General features: G+C 38.1%; 1 long non-coding RNA gene across 1 annotated transcript; it reads left to right on the top strand.

Annotated features, from left to right (window-relative positions):
• The first annotated feature begins 12,861 nt into the window (after positions 1–12,861).
• LOC118501278 lies at positions 12,862–15,083 on the top strand. The gene is made up of 2 exons (XR_004903901.1): positions 12,862–13,146; positions 14,961–15,083. It is a non-coding gene; the product is annotated as an uncharacterized LOC118501278 (long non-coding RNA).
• Positions 15,084–17,125: the final 2,042 nt, after the last annotated feature.

Here is a 17,125-nt window from a genome sequence, read left to right as displayed (position 1 = left end):
CCAGATGTTCTCAGAACAGTGTTCTTGTGAGGTAGCTCTACTCCTTCTCCATTTTCATCCCTTCCTTAGGAAAAAAAAAAAAAAACCCAAAAGGTAAAAAGAAAGGCTTCCTGTGATACGCTTGAATAAAATATTAAGTAGAATGAGGACTATAAAAGCATCATTACACTTGGTGCTTAAAAGCTGGATTTCAGGGGAAAAGAAAGCCTACTTATTAAAAGTGGGAGAGTTAAAGGAAGGAGAGAAATGATGCAAACCATTCCAACCAATCAAGGGAATTTTTTTTTTTGTTTGCCCTGGGGTAGGGGAGACCTGTCTCAGCCTAAGGCAGAGAGGAGAGAGAAGGTGAATCAAACAAAATAGAGTGGTAACACAATGAGGAAGCAAAGTCATGGGGGAAGCAGGCAGAGTGTTGGATGAAAGCAGGGTGGCAGATGAGAAGACTTGATGTGGGCTGAGTATTGTGAAATACTTGGGGTTCCAGAATAAATGAACATATTTAGCTTCAAAATATATTTTTATTGATACAATGTAACTAAATGAGAATGTGTCAAATAATAGTATTTTAGGATGAATGAGAAGTTTTCCCCATTTTACTCCTTCTCCCCAGTTATACTTTCATGTTAGTTTCTCTTTTACCCTGTTTATTTTTGGTGACTTTAGAATTTTGGAAGATATGCTTATAATTTCTAATCTCTGATTTATCAGCTTGGTTTGTTAACTATATCAATTTGTGTATTGGTGAAAAATTAAGACTTGGCACACCTGTAACTATTTCCATCCCCAGTTTCCTTTCCTCATCATGTTTGATATTTATCCAAATAAAGGTTTCTATTGTTATCTTTGTAATTTTGATAGATTTAAACCTCTATCAGTCCCTCTTCTCTTTATTCCAACTCCCTTCCCTTATAATGCCAAAATCATATTTTTAATTACACATTTACATTTTCAAGGTTGCTAATAATTACATTATGCCTAAAAGCATAAACTATTTTCTATATTTAGTCCAGAGTTGATCTAAAATTTGAAAATCAGATAACATTTACATCATTATTATTATTTAAGTATTATTCACTACCAGATCAAATCATATATAATAAAATAGTTTATAGCTTTTTCTGTGCAAGAAGGACAGTTTTCCTGTTAGATCTCTTTCTTGAGTGAGGATTCAGACTGGGAAATCTTTGTGTGTGGATAGGAGGTGGGCGGTTGGGTTGGAGACAGAAAGGTGATTGACAGGCTTTGCATTGGGAGAAGCCCTCAGGGAGCTGGCTGACTGGTTATAAGCCCTCCAGATGCCGGAATGAGAAGGGCTTCATCTAGGACACAAGCATTCATACTAGAAGCTTTTGCTTGTTCCAAACAATTTTATTTCTTTAGGGAATATTTATTCAGTATTTTAGCTAGAGGCAAATCCTGGCTCACTTCGGTGTGCTTGAGGTTGTGGCGGGGGAATGTGGTACAAACTATTAGTTATTCTGTATGCAGTTTCAAGAAAGCTCCCTATTTTTACCTCTTACATCAGTTCTGTGCACCAACTGGCTCTGAGCCCAGCTTCAAGATTCTATCTGGCAGCCTGACTGCCAGCGCCTGACAACAGGTTCTAGGTTGCAGCATTCTCTACCTATTTTATCCTTCACCCGAATCCCATCTGCTTCTTCTGTCCCTTATAAAATTTGGAAATCTCACTTGTTGGGGACCTATTTTATTCTTTTCAGTGTTAACGGAATTTATTTCCCTGGGCTCGCTCTTGTGTTTATTTCAACAGGGCCTCAAGGGGCAGGTGGTAAGTGCATGTGTTTGCTCTGCTATCTTGAAGCTTAAGTTTTCTATTGCACTTACCACCATCTAAAGGGATAACTAAAGGGATATGTCAGAGCTCAGGACTTTGAACTGAGGGTCACTTTGGACTGATAAGTAACAGGCTTGGACATTTCAGGAAAGAGTACTTCTTGGTTTTGGTTGACAGTTTTCTTTCCACTTTGATCTTACACTTTTTTAAATAGAAAAGTAATACATGCTCCTGTAAGAAAATGGTCAAAAGCAGAAGGAAAAATAATCATCCCAGGTCATCACCCAAACAAAATCACCTTTTGCATTTTATGTTGCACTCCCTTCCAAGCCTTTTCTCCTTCATCTGTCTTTTGTCTTGTAATTATGTGTCTGTAATTTCATAGTTTTAAACCTAATCTCCTAACATAAATAATTTTTATGCAGTCTTCATAAACTTCATTTTTTTAATTTTAATTTTTAGAAATCATGCAAACATTTACAGGTTTCCCTTTAAATGCAAAATAGGTGATAGAAAGGAAAACATACCAACCCTTTGCACCATGTGCAGACTGCAGCTTTTGGTATTTCCTTTTAGGTAGTTAGGTAAAAAAATAAAAACAAACTTAAAACTACTGTTTCTCTCCAAAAGAGGCAAAGTTGAGGTATTCTATTTAACAGATGTGTGATATCCACCGAGATATGGTTTCTCTATAACAACCTTGCTACATGCTGTTCCAGTCCCTTTCCTTCTAGAGCAGATCTGTGAGCACATGTTCATGAAACTGTTTCTTTTTTTATCCTTACCCAAGGCTATATTTTTATTGATTTTAGAAAGAGACAATGATGTGAGAGAAACATCCATCAGTTGCTTCCCATATGTGCCTCACCAGGGATCAAACCCACAACCTAGGCATTTGTGCCCTGACTGGGGATGGAACCTGCCACCTTTTGGTGTATGGGTGATGCTCCAAAAAACTGAGCCACCCAGCCAGTGCAGTGTCCCTTAATAATTAAGGTTGAAAAGTAAGACTGAATATCAACGGTAATTGACAAAAATAAAATAAAAGTTAGCAAATAAAAGTGATTAAGGTTGCCATAGAAAGCACTGGGGCTGGCTCCAACCCCCTGCAGAGCACATGGTGCTGGAAGGACCCTTAGGGGACGTTCAGGAGCATCTGGCAAAGAACCAGAGGCAGCCAGACTTCATTTTTAATGGTTGCATAACTTTCCCTTTTGTAATTATGGTTTACTTGAATATTCTTTTGTTGCTGAACACTTAACACTCTTTTCATTTTTTAAAAGCATTTTTAAAGAATTATATATGAGAGTATAATATCTCTGCATATACTTCCTATCTCCATCCTGGCTTTGGGATGATTTTTTAGTGATAACATACCTAAAATATATTTAGAGGCCAGAATTTGGGGCAGAGGGGAAAAGGTTAGTAAGAGGGAAGGAGATCACATTCTTTGGAACCAGGTTGGCTGAAAAAATAATATGTATTTTTTAAGCCAGACAATCCAGACAACTTGTACACATGCTTAGATGCTATGAAATTATTTTGTGAGTATGGTTGGTGATTTTTAGTCTACTTCTGGAGGTGTGGTTCAGGATTCACCATGAAGTCTATTTAGAAAAGCATCTAGCCTTGTTACCTTTGCAAACTAAGCCTCCTTTTTCTTTAAGAGTAGCAGCTATTCTTAAAGAAAAAGACAGAATTTGATATAAGTACAACAAAAGCAAGGGTGGTTTTTTTGGTGGTATATGAGAGCTCTCTGATAATTATACATGAAGAGCAGTTAAGTTTATTATATTGTATTAGGTTTCTTGTTTGCAAGACAAAAATGTAGCTCAAACCAGTTTGATAACAATAAATGGAATAATATTGGTTGGTATAACTAGGAATTTTAGGGTTTAACAGTTAGTCATAGTATGGTTTAAATTATAACATCAAAACATGGTCTTTCTCTTCTAATCGCTTAACTCTGCTTTTCTCTGTTAGTTTCATTCTCAGGTATATTATCTCCCCGTATAGTTGCAGCATTTCAAGACTTACATGGTATATTGTGTTTATAATCTCAGGAGGGGAAAGAGCCATTATTTTGAAAATTCCAGAAAAATGCCTGGGAGTGGCTCTTACTCTTTTGATTTGAGGTAAAGTTCCATTTCCAAACCAGTCCCTGGTTTGGAAGTCAGTTAATTTCTTTCATTGATTTCTTAAAATTTTCAGTGTACAGATCTTTTACCTCCTTGGTTAAATTTATTTCTAAGTATTTTATACTATTTGATACCATTGTAAATGGGATTGCTTTCTTAATTTCCTTTCGGATAGATTGTCATTAGTGTTTAGAAATGCAGCTGATTTTGTACACTAATTTTGTACCTGCAACTCTGCTGAATTCATTTTCTGACTATTTCTATCACCTAGTGATGTCGTAGCCATCCTGACACCATAGTGATGCATTATTTTCATGTTTGTAGTGATGTTGGTGTCAGTGAATCAACTGCACTGTTAGTTGTATAAAGTATCATCTAGGTTTGTGTAAATACATTCTATATTGTTTGCACAATGACGAAATTGCCTAACAATGCATTTTTCAGAATGTATCCCTGTTAAACTCTGCATGATGGTACATACAGACAGTCCTCAACCTAAGATTTTTCAACTTTACTATTGTGTAAAAAGTGGTGTACATTCAATAGAAACTGTACTTTGAATTTTGAATTTTTATTTTTCCTGGGCAAGTCATATGTGGTACCAAACTCTCCTGTGGCAGCGAGCCACAGCTCTCAGGCAGCCACATGATCATGAGAGTTAACAATCTATACTGTACAGTGTACTTGTGTTGCCAGCATTTTTTGTGTATTATGTTTTGTGTTTTCAATCCCATCAAGTCTACAAAACGCCCAACTTTGTCTCCTGTTTCTGGTTAGAAGACAAGGAAGGCAGTTACTCTTGAGATGAAATTCAAGATAATTGCACGACTGTAGGCTAAATATTATTAGTGGTCTGAGCACAATTAAGGTCGGGTAGGCTAAACTATGATATTTGTATAGGATAGGTGTACTAAGTGCATGTTTGACTTAGAATATTTTCAATTTAGGATGGGATTTATCAGGACATAACCCCATCATAAGTCCAGAATTATCTGTTTAATATCATGTCAAGGAAACAGTGTTCTTCCTTTCTGTAATTTGGATACCTTTTCTTTCTCTTTTTTTTTTTTTCTTTTCCTTTCTTTTCTTTGTCCCCTCCCCTCCCCTCCCCTCTCCTCTCCCTGTCCCCTCCTCCCCCCTCCTCTCCCCTCCCCTCTCTTCTCCCTGTCCTTTCCTTTCTCCTGTCCTTTTCCTGTTCTTTCTGTTTTTTTTTTTTTGTTCTTTCCTTTCTCCTGTCCTTTTCTCTCTCCTCTTCTCTCCTCCCCTTCACTCCCCTCTCATCCTCTTCCCTTCCTTTTTGCTTTGGCTAGGAATTCCAACATGAAGTTGAATAGAAATGGTGAGCGTTCGTACCATTTTCACGTTCCTGATCCTAAAGGAAATCTTTCAGCTTTTCATGATTGAGTATGGTGTTAGCTATGGGCTTGTCATATATTGCCTTTATTATATTGAGGTACATTCCCTCTATTTTCCCTTTCTTTCCCAAATTTTGGGATATATTATTTTATTAAACCATAATTACACTGCTTCTCCTTTGTTTTCAAATGATATAAATGGTACTTTAAAATTTCCATTACCATTTCTTTGTTGGAACTTGGCATTTTGAATTATGTTATTTCAAACAAAGAGAATTCATTTTCTGTGAACTTATGCTCAAGTCTTTTAAAAAAATTTTGAAATGAGTATTTATATTAACTTTCTATTTTGAAATGGTTTGCCATCAGAGTATGTATTTATTTTAGTCTTTATATAAAGATAATATTTAACTATACTTTAATAAAATTATACTTACTAGTATAATAGGAAGTATAATGAAAGAATCCACATGATCAAAAGAGAATTTAATTTCCTGATATTGCTGAAAGGAGATTGGTAACTACCTAGGTTTGGACTATTTGGATCTGTTAATTTGATGGCCCTTTGAATAACAAGGTGTCAAACTAGATTTTATTAATTTAATGGAAAACGTGATCAAATCAGTCAACTAATATGTTAACAAAACTCCATCTTGATCAACTAGCCTTTTAAAAGTTTCCTGTTTGTGTGGTCCATAAACAAAGATAAGAACCATGAGGACCAAAATTACATGTATTTCTATCACTTGAAAATCTCAAACAATGTATCATCTCAGGTAAGGAAGAGTTCCTAGCTTCCAGAAATAATTACAACAAAGTAGTGACTATTCTAATTTTACCATTAACTTGCCTGTCTCATGCCATTAGGTAGGTTAAACATATACCAACTATAATTTATTAAAAATGAAGTTACATATGTATAAACATATACCAACTATAATTTATTAAAAATTAAGTTACATATGTTTATTAAAAATTAAGTTAATTATGTAGTACATTTACATTTTCAGTGTTCCCACATATACACTTTTTTTTTAAAGATTTTATCCATTTATTTTTAGAGAGGGAAGGGAGGGAGAAAGAGAGAGAGAGAGAAACATCAATGTGCAGTTGCTGGGGGTCATGGCCTGCAACCCCGGCATGTGCCCTGACTGGGAATCGAACCTGCGACACTTTGGTTCGCAGCCCACGCTCAATCCACTGAGCTACGCCAGCCAGGGCTCACGTATACACTTTTATGTATTACATATAAATTCATACACCTAATGATCTTTCTATTGCTCTGTGATTAATTAAATTGGTCACACGTGTGTGTGTGTGTGTGCATATGCACACACACAGGAATATGCCAAGCGTAGTTAATGCAATTCAAGAAGTACAGCAAGGATACTGGTACATGGAGAGTATGTGACTTTAAAATTGAAAATCTATACATTTGAAAAACTGAAAAAAGAAAGTATTATTTGCCTAATAGTATAGCTGCATTTAAGGGTGGCAGGATAGAGGTCATATAATATAGGGGTCCTATTTTATCTTGCTCAAACACTTACTGGTTTTATGACCTTCGACAAGGGTTTTTTTTTTCCTGTTTTTAATTATCACCCAAGGATATTTTTCATTGATTTTAGAGAAAGAAGAAGGGGTAAAGAGAGAGGAACTGGGAAGGGGCGGAGGACAGGTGGAGAAACCAGTTTGAGAGAGAACATCAATCAGTTGCCTCCTCAATACATTGACTGGTTGGTTTGTGCCCTGAGCAGGAGTCAAACCTGCAGCCTTCTGGTGCGCAGGACAACACTCCAGCCAACTGAGCCACTGGGCCAGGGCAACCTTGGACAAGATTCTTAACCTTTCTGTGTCTCGGTTTCCTCATATATGAAATGCGTATGATTATGTCCTGCAGGGTTGCTGTGAGAATTAAATACATTACTCTTGAAGTGGTTAAAATAGTGCTCGGCACACAGTAAATACTCAATGCAGGCCATATTTCTTCTCAGTATTTTCTCAGAAAATCTTGTTTTACGTGAATATTTCTTGATTAACTCAAGTCATTCTTTTAAACACCAACCCTTCTAACCATCTTGCGTGAAAACAGTTCTAAAATGTATTAAAAGTTCTATTCATTAATTACATAGGTATTTTGAAGATAATGTATTTTCCTACTGATACAGGGACATTACAAATATTATATCTATACATTTCAGTTTTGTTACAGGGGTGTTTAAGTCTGTTTCAAGTCCCAAAACAAATGGTTTAAGACTAGTCATATTCTTTTTTCAAGTTTGTAAATTTCTATGCCTTTTACAGTCACTCCTTCCCTCCGTATCCAATCGACTTTGGATTGAGAAGTCAGGGAAAAGGCTTGTTAAAATTATGCTGAAAGTAAGAAGAGTGAGCTAAAGGAAGTGGCAGTGGCTCTTCTGAATGATACCTTTAAGTATTAGTGCATGCAATAATCCGGCCCCACAAGTCTTCTAAATTTTATTTTTCAATCACAGTTAACATTCAGTATCATTCTGTAGTAGTTTCAGGTATACAGCGTAATGGTTAGACAAGCATACACTTTACTTAGTGTTCCCCCCAATATTTCTGGTATTCACCTGACACCATACATAGTTATTCAGCATTATTGACTATATTCCCTGTGCTGTACTTTACATCCCTGTAACTATTCTGTAACTACTAATTGTACTTCTTAATCCTTTCACCTTTTCACCCAGTCCCTGAACACCCCCCTTCCCTCTGGCAACCATCAGTCAGTCTGTTCTCTCTAAGTCTGTTTCTGTTTTGCTTATTTTGTTCTTTAGGTTCCACATACAAGTGAACTCATGTGATATTTGTCTTTCTCTGACTGACGTATTTCATACATCACTTAGCACAATACCCACTTTCCTCTTTTGTCATATATTAGTTGAATAGATATGGGTGGGTTTATTTCTGAGCTCTCTATTTTGTTCAGTTGCTTTATGTGTCTGTTTTTATGCCACTACCATGCTGTTTTGATTTCTATAGCCTTGTAGTATAATTTGATATTAGGCAGCATACCTCTAACCGTGTTCTTTTTCTCAAAATTGCTATGGCTATCTGGGGTCTTTGGTGGCCCCAAAAGTTTTTTACACTTACTTCTGGATCCTTGGCTACACTCAAAATAGCTGAGTTTGTTTTATATGATGTTCATATTGAATTATTACTCTATGGCAATAATGCTTTAAATTGAAATATACAGAGAGTCAACTTCAATGATACACAAAATATTATTTAGAACTTCCTTACAATTAAAGTAGTCGTAAAACTCTTATGCGGTCTTTGAGCCTTTCTCAGCTTACTGTGATACAGTCCTTCGTGAGTGAGTGGAGGCAACATCCTATCTTGCTTTGGTCACATTTTAGACTTGGCCCTGATCATTAACCAAGTCACTCCATAGACATACATTTTTTGGTAGCTTGTACTCACATTTTAAATTACAGATATTTTAAAAATATAGGAAAGAACCAATAATATATGTCCTTTTACTTACTACCTAGATAAAGAAAATTTAATATTTGCTTTTTTTCAAGAAAAAATTTAACAGATACAGTTGTCCTCATGCTTTAGAGGTAAACACTTTTGTGTAGAAGTTGGAAATGTTTTTGTTTTCCAATTAAATATTTATGTACAAAATGTAGGTTTATTTTATTTGCCTTTTAAAAATGCACATCAATGGTATCATATCCCTTAGAAATTGGCTTTTTTCACTCAACTTTGAGATTCATCCATTTTAATAAATGTAGGTCGAGTTAATTTTGACTGCTGTATAGCATTTCACTGTGGCTATGCAACAATAAATTCATTCTGTTATTGATGGACATTCACTTGCTATTTTTTCATTACAATGTGGAAATAAGCATCTTAGTATTTGTTTCTTTGTCACATAAGCAATACTTCTCTACAGCTATAATTTTGAAACTTGGGGTACATCAAATTTTGAAACAGAGTATACAAAGAATTTACAACCAATTACAGATATGCTTTTAGGGAAATTCACAGAATTTTACCTTCTATGTGTATTCTTTTCCACAGCTGTTCTGCTGAAGGATGAACTTAAGATAAAGGTTCTCCTTTCCTAACCTCCTTCTGCAGTTACCCTACTCCCATGTTTCAAAAGGAACATAACCTTTCACCCACTCCTGATCTTACTATAGTGCATCATATTAAGGGGTACTAACCTCTGGAGCGCCAAAGAGACAATTTGAAATATTGATGTCAGTGCTGAGAAAGTGAATAACTCCATTTGCATCAGCCAAGTTACCAAAAACAATTTTTGATAGATCGGTGTTTTTTGGGGGGTGGGGTGGGGCTTATAAATTCAGGAGTTTGAAGAATGAGTAATATCATTGTAACAGACTCTCTTCTCATCTACTCATTTATATTGAAAAGATTTTTTTGGCATTTGTGTTTATAAAACTGAAAAAAAAAATAGGAATAGATTTTAAATGGACCTGCCTCATTTCAGCGGAGGGGCACGCAAAAAGCAACCAGTGGCATGGGTGTGCGGTGGGAGTGTGGGTACTGGAGGTGCAGGGCCTTCAGGGAAGTGAGTGGGCCGGGCAGTAGTTAAGCCCCACTGGGACCTTTGGGATCACGTGGACAGTATACAGCCACTCAGGACAGTGGCAGTCTATGTGCCATTGCACGCAGGAGGCTCTCAAGCATGTGGGCTGTGCAGCAGCTTGTTTCTGTGTCAAGACAGATGAAGATCAGGCCGAGGCTGAAAGGTCACAGTGGAACAGTGTCGTCCTATGGCTGGGACAGGCTCCACCCCAAGTCTTCACACTCAGGCTGCCTATTCTGCCCTGCCACAGGAACTACAGGAAAGCGTTTTCTTTCTACCATGTCCTGTATGCCTCTTACTGAGAAAACATTGTACTGACTTGAAAGGTGTAGTACTGAAAGTAGTTCCATTATTGGAGAGGAAATATTGAAGAGTGCATTCAGAGGTGAGGCAATAAATTGATAATTGACACAATATATGAGTTTAAGGAGGAAAATAAATGATGTAAAATTTCCAAATGATAAAGAATTTACAGAATTTTTTAAATGAATGGATGGTAGGAGGTACCAAATTACTATGGCATTTAGATCTCATATACTTTTTAAAATATATTGTCCTTTTATTATTTACATTTTTAAAATATATTTTATTGATTATGCTATTACAGTTGTCCCATTTCCCCTCTTGACTCCCCTCCACCCTGTACCCCCTCTCCCACCCACATCCCCCTCTTTAGTTCATGTCCATGTGTCATAAGTTCTTTAGCTTCTACATTTTTCATACTATTCTTACCCTCCCCCTGTCTATTTTCTACCTACATTCTATGCTACTTATTCTCTGTACCTTTTCCCTCTCTCTCCTCCTCCCACTCCCCTGTTGCTAACCCTCCATGTGACCTCCATTTCTGTGGTTCTGTTCCTGTTCTAGTTGTTTGCTTAGTTTCTTTTGGTTTTGCTTTAGGTGTGGTTGTTAATAATTGTGAGTTTGCTGTCCTTTTACTATACATGTTTTTTATCTTCCTTTTCTTAGATAAGTCCCTTTAGCATTTCATAAAATAAGGGCTTGGTGAAGATGAACTCCTTTAACTTGACCTTATCTGAGAAGCACTTTATCTGCCCTTCCATTCTAAATGAAAGCTTTGCTGGATAGAGTAATCTGGGATGTAGGTCCTTGTCTTTCATGACTTGGAATACTTCTTTCAGCCCCTTCTTGCCTGTAAGGTCTCTTTTGAGAAATCAGCTGACAGTCGGATGGGAACTCCTTTGTATGTTACTTTCCCCTTATCTCTTGCTGCTTCTAGGATTCTCTCCTTCATTTTCACCTTGGCTAATGTAATTATGATGTGCCTTGGTGTGTTTCTTCTTGGGACCAACTTCTTTGGGACTCTCTGAGCTTCCTGGACTTCCTGGACATCTATTTTCTTTGCCAGAATGAGGAAGTTCTCCTTTATTATTTGTTCAAATACTTTTTCAATCTGTTGCTCTTCCCCTTCCCCTTCTGGTACCCCTATAATTCAGATGTTGGAACATTTAAAGATGTCCTGGAAGTTCCTAAGCTTCTCATTTTTTTGAATTCTTATTTTCCATTCTTTTCCTGTTTGGTTGTTTCTTTCTTCCTTCTGGTCCACTCTATTGTTCTGAGTCCCAGTTTCCTTCCCATCACTATTGGTTCCCTGTGCATTTTCCTTCATTTCTTTTATGGTAACCTGCATTTGTCCATCTAATTTGTGACCAAAATCAATCAATTCTGTGAGCTTCCTGATCACCAGTGTTTTGAACTGTGCATCTGATAGGTTAGCTATCTCTTGGTCACTCAAAAGGATGAGTTCTGGGGCGCTGATTTGTTCTTCTGTTCGAGACATCTCTCTCTCTCTCTTTTTTTTGGGGGGGGGTCTGGTCACTCTTGTTACGGTGAGGGGTGGAGCCTTAAGTGTTCACCAAGGCTGGGCACCCCAGTCACTAGATTGTGACATTGTATGTGGGGGCGGGGTTGAGAGGGAACAATGGTGGTAGTTCCGTTCTCCATGGGACCTCAGTCCCTTCCCTGGGATCTTGGGTTGCGCGCTCTGCCCTGTTCCACAATTGCCACCTCACTGGGTCTGCCAGCTGCTGCTTGCGTACTCAGGGTCCACCTGCGGCGATCTTGCACGCCCCAGATATCTTATGCACTGCCGGTTGCCTTATGAGCCCCTCTCCCTGCTGTCTACGCAGCGACCCGCGCCCAGCTACTCGTCTCCACCCCTCCTACCGGTCTGGATGGAAGGGTCTATTTCAACTTCTTGGCTGTCCGACTTCCATTCAGATAAATTCTCTGTCAGTTCTGAATGTTATTCTGCCTCTAAATTGTTGTTGTTCCAATCTTGGTTGTGCGTGGAGGTAGGGTGCATATACCTATGCCTCCATCGTGGCCGGAAGTTCTAGATCTCATTATATACATTTTTAAAAATGATGTTTACAGTTCATTTGAACTATTACTATTATATTAAGATTACAGCCAGTGTTTTATATGTCTAACTGTGCAAAGGAGTACACAGTGTTTCAAAATTCCTTTAGGATTTTTAGGGACTATGAGAACAGAAACGATCAAAGACCTGGTGTTAAAAGAATACATCTAGGAGTGAAATTGCTGGGTCACACAACACAGACAATTTTAGCTTTATAAGATACTGCAACTTTGCTCTCTAAAGTGAATATTCCAATTCAAGTTTCAACTGTCAGTGTTTCCTTCTTCCTTGCCAAAGTTGTATATTGTCTTGCTCTCCTTGTTCAATGTTTTAAAAAAAATCTTTTACAAAGGATGATTCCAGCATCCTGAAAATTTATTCATAGTATACCTTCCATTTCTTTCCACAACCAGGAAGCCAAATTAGTCCAGAGATTATACCAGGTCATGCCCCTCCAGGCTACCTGAATTCTGGGGTGGCTGGGAGCCCTGGCTGGTTGCTTCATGATGCTTTCAGTCTCTTGTTGGAGAGCAGGGAGTGGAGCTGGCTCTGACAGTGTGCCCCGAAATCAGTCACTTACCGCTCCCCTGACAGATGGAAGAGTGCTCCACTGTCCATCATGGGCAAGGTGGGGTGGGATATGGGTGTGTGGTCTATGAAGCTGTGAGAGAAGTATGTTCCAGATGTCCTAAGAAAAGGTAGGAAAACCCAAGCATGAAGCCCCAGATGAGTGATGGGATTGGGAGCTGGAGATGAGAGGAAGGCGCCCCACAGGCCTCAACTTGCCTTCTTAGAAATCAGATACTTGTCTGTTGGTGGCTAATATGTGCTCTCTGTGGTAGCTAAACTAATGGCATGGTTAAGTATAGGTGACTACAAATTAGAGTTGTGTCGTTATTTGAAATACTTGTTTTTTTTTTAAATATATTTTATTGATTATGCTATTACAGTTGTCCCATTTCCCCTCTTCACTCCCCTCCACCCTGTACCCTCTCTCCCACCCACATTCCCCCTCCCTTTAGTTCATGTCCATGTGTCATACTTATGAGTTCTTTAGCTTCTACATTTCCTGTACTATTCTTGCCCTCCCCCTATCTATTTTCAACCTACATTCTATGCTACTTATTCTCTGTACTTTTTCCCCCTCTCTCCTCCTCCCACTCCCCTGTTGCTAACCCTCCATGTGACCTCCATTTCTGTGGTTCTGTTCCTGTTCTAGTTGTTTGCTTAGTTTCTTTTGGTTTTGCTTTAGGTGTGGTTGTTAATAATTGTGAGCTTGCTGTCCTTTTACTATACGTTTTTTCTTTATCTTCCTTTTCTTAGATAAGTCCCTTTAGCATTTCATAAAATAAGGGCTTGGTGATGATGAACTCCTTTAACTTGACCTTATCTGAGAAGCACTTTATCTGCCCTTCCATTCTAAATGAAAGCTTTGCTGGATAGAGTAATCTGGGATGTAGGTCCTTGTCTTTCATGACTTGGAATATTTCTTTCCAGCCCCTGCTTGCCTGTAAGGTCTCTTTGGAGAAATCAGCTGACAGTCTGATGGGAACTCCTTTGTATGTTACTTTCCCCTTATCTCTTGCTGCTTCTAGAATTCTCTCCTTCGTTTTTACCTTGGCTAATGTAATTATGATGTGCCTTGGTGTGTTTCTTCTTGGGTCCAACTTCTTTGGGGCTCTCTGAGCTTCCTGGATTTCTTGGAAGACTATTTCCTTTGCCAGACTGGGGAAGTTCTCCTTTATTATTTGTTCAAATACTTTTTCAATCTGTTGCTTTTCCCTTTCCCCTTCTGGTACCCCTGTAATTCAGATGTTGGAACGTTTAAAGATGTCCTGGATGCTCTTAAGCTTCTCCTTGTTTTTTTGAATTCTTATTTCATCATGCTTTCCTGCTTGGTTGATTCTATCTTCCTTCTGGTCCACTGTATTGTTTTGAGACCCAGTTTTCTTCCCTTCACTATTGGCTCTCCTCTGTGTATCTTCCTTCATCTCTTTTATGGTAACCTGCATCTTTTCATCTAATTTGCACTCCAAATCAACCAATTCTGTGAGCTTTCTGATCACCAGTGTTTTGAACTGTGCATCTGATAGATTGGCTATTTCTTGGTTGCTCAAAAGGATGAGTCCTGGGGGACTGATCTGTTCTTCTGTTGGAAACATACCTCTCCCTGTCTCTCCTTTTTTTCTTCTTTTTTTTCTGGTCTGGTCGCTCTTGTTATGGTGAGGAGCAGAGCCTTAGGTGTTCACCGGGGCTTGGCACCCAGTGGCTAGAATGTGATGTTATATGTGGGGGTGGGGGCGGGAGCGGGGATGGGAGGGAACAATGGCGGTAGTTCCATTCTTCTGGGACCTCAGTCACTTCTCTGGAATCCTGGGCTGCAAGCTCTGCCCTGGTCCGCCAGCCGCAGCTTGAGTACTCAGGGACCACCGCTGCATTCTTGTGCGCCCCAGATGGCTTTCGTGCAGAGTTCGAGCCAAGTTTTCCCCGACCTCCATGCGCCGCCGACCCACGCCCGCCCAGCTCATCCTCTCCTGCCAGCCTGGATGCACGCGTCTACTTCAACTTCTTGGCTGTCCGACTTCCATTCAGATAAATCCTCTGTCAATTCTGGGTGTTATTCTGGCTGTAAATTGTTGTTGTTCTAATGTTGGTTGTGCGTGGAGGTACGGTGCGTCCACCTATTCCTCCATCTTTCCGGAAGTCATTATTTGAAATACTTGTAATGAAGATATTCACATTGCAAGAAATCTCAACATTATATTTACCATTACATTTAAAACAGTTAATTTTTAAGTATAATTCAGCTGCTGAAGTTTTGAGTGGTTATGAAAAAAAAGGCTAAACATCACTTATTTGTGGGTTTTTTTTTTCATTGATGGCAATAGTAAAGTTTTTAAGAGGTTATTAGTTAAAACACTTGGTAAGATTTTATTTGAAAGTTCTATACAAATTTACTATTTCTGAATCTGTATTTTATTTTTCTCATCAATTATATAATAAAGAAAATGATTGTTTTCTCCAATTCCTTCCATTTTTTACCAGTTTGCTGTACAGTATTTTTTGTGTCAGGACATGAAAACATTGGGAAGCAGTGATATAGACAATGCAGTATGGCCACTGGGTTTTCACACCTTCTTGTGTGTTAGCTCCATTTAGCACCATTTTATGTACTGGCTTCATAGAGATCCAGTCTGATTCATGCTATAAGCCCCAAGCAATTTGGTTTCTGAGTCTATGTGTTCAGTCATAGGCACACTTCCTTCCTAAGCCCTGCTCTACTGAATCCCTAACTTTTTAATTCCTAGGGTGCTGGAGTAAATGTGAAAGTAATTTTAGATATGTAAATTCCATATAGTTGAGTAAGCTATGTTTTGAGAATATTTTATTTAATACAGTCATTCAAAGATGATCTTGTACATGTCTATAAGCTGTTGGCTAATAAAAGTTGAAACTTCAGATGAAAAATCAGGGTTTCAGATAACCAAGTCTAATCCCTCATTTCACATACGAGGAAACATGCTCAATGAAGGGTCTGCCATGCAGCGTTAGAGCCAGAGCTTCAAGGAGAAGCCAGATGTCCAGCCTGCCAGTGTAGTGCCTTACTGTACCAACCTTCACTTGGATGATACTCATATATAAAAATAGGCTTTCTTTGTCCCTACATTTTGAATACTATTTGGTATTTTAAATACATAAGCATGCTGATTTATTCAAAGGAGTTAGATGTCTCTAACAAGGAAGCAGCAGGTACGATGACGGTTCTTTGTGAACACCAGATTATTCTAACATAAGGTAATGTCTCGAAGAGTCAGCAGCTGGAATGATTAAGGAAGGAAAGATGTCAAAGCCCTTTTCTTTCTCATAAATGACAGCTGTTTGCTTCAATAACCAAGAATATAAGATTGCAAAGCCAAACTAAAGCAGTACACAGGGGTTTATGAACTACTTAGTACTGGCATATTGAAGTAAGTAGCCACACTTGGACTTTGTGTTAACCAGTGTATTGTTTGTTTTTACGCTTGTATTTTGCCAAAATGAATTAAAAAATTAAAATCCTCCAAATTATTCAGCCTAAGACTTTTTATGATAGGTTCTCAAATTTGAGCTTCACTAGCCAAGTTACAATAGGACCTAACATATGATTATACACAATATAAGGGTCACTGCAGTTTATTTAACACTAATAGTTTTCATGCCTCATATACAATAAAATATATTTCAGTGGTCACTTTTTAATGCTTTATTCATTGATTAAAAGAATATACATTTAACATAAACCATACAACATCAGTCATCAGGTCAAACATTCAGCTGGTTTCCTTACAGTTTCTGTCAGGAGTTATTTTATCTGGTCACATTTATAAGATAAAATCTCACCACATCTGGCATTTACACACACTGTGCCAGTGGATTCACACTACTGATGTACATATAAAATCCGCATGGTATGTGCCCACTGGAGACAAAACAGTGCACACCTGTCAAAAGGTCATTTTAATATAAGATGGTAAAACCATTTGTAAAACACATATAAACTTTTTCCATAAATAGAATCATATCTGGACATCTGTTGCATAAATTGTGTTTCCAAAGCTTACAATAGAGCAGCCAGGTCTCAGCACTGCTGGGCACCCACGTTGGCTACTTTATTATTGCAGACTGTCCTTTAACATTAAATGCACAACATTCGTACCACTTAAAACTGGGGTCAGGTGGAAGTCTCACAGAGACCACGTCTGTACCGCGGTTGCCCTGAAACAGTTAAATCGGCTTTTAAAGCCTCTCAGATATAACAAGGTTTTAAAACATACTTCATGGAATGTTCTTCATGTATCATAGCAGCTCATACCTGTGATAGAACAAGCT

This window comes from Phyllostomus discolor, chromosome 1 (assembly GCF_004126475.2).
Source record: "Phyllostomus discolor isolate MPI-MPIP mPhyDis1 chromosome 1, mPhyDis1.pri.v3, whole genome shotgun sequence".
Taxonomy (NCBI): Eukaryota; Metazoa; Chordata; class Mammalia; order Chiroptera; family Phyllostomidae; genus Phyllostomus; species Phyllostomus discolor.
Note: the sequence above shows the minus strand (reverse complement) of the source record. Positions and strands in the feature narration are given on the sequence as shown.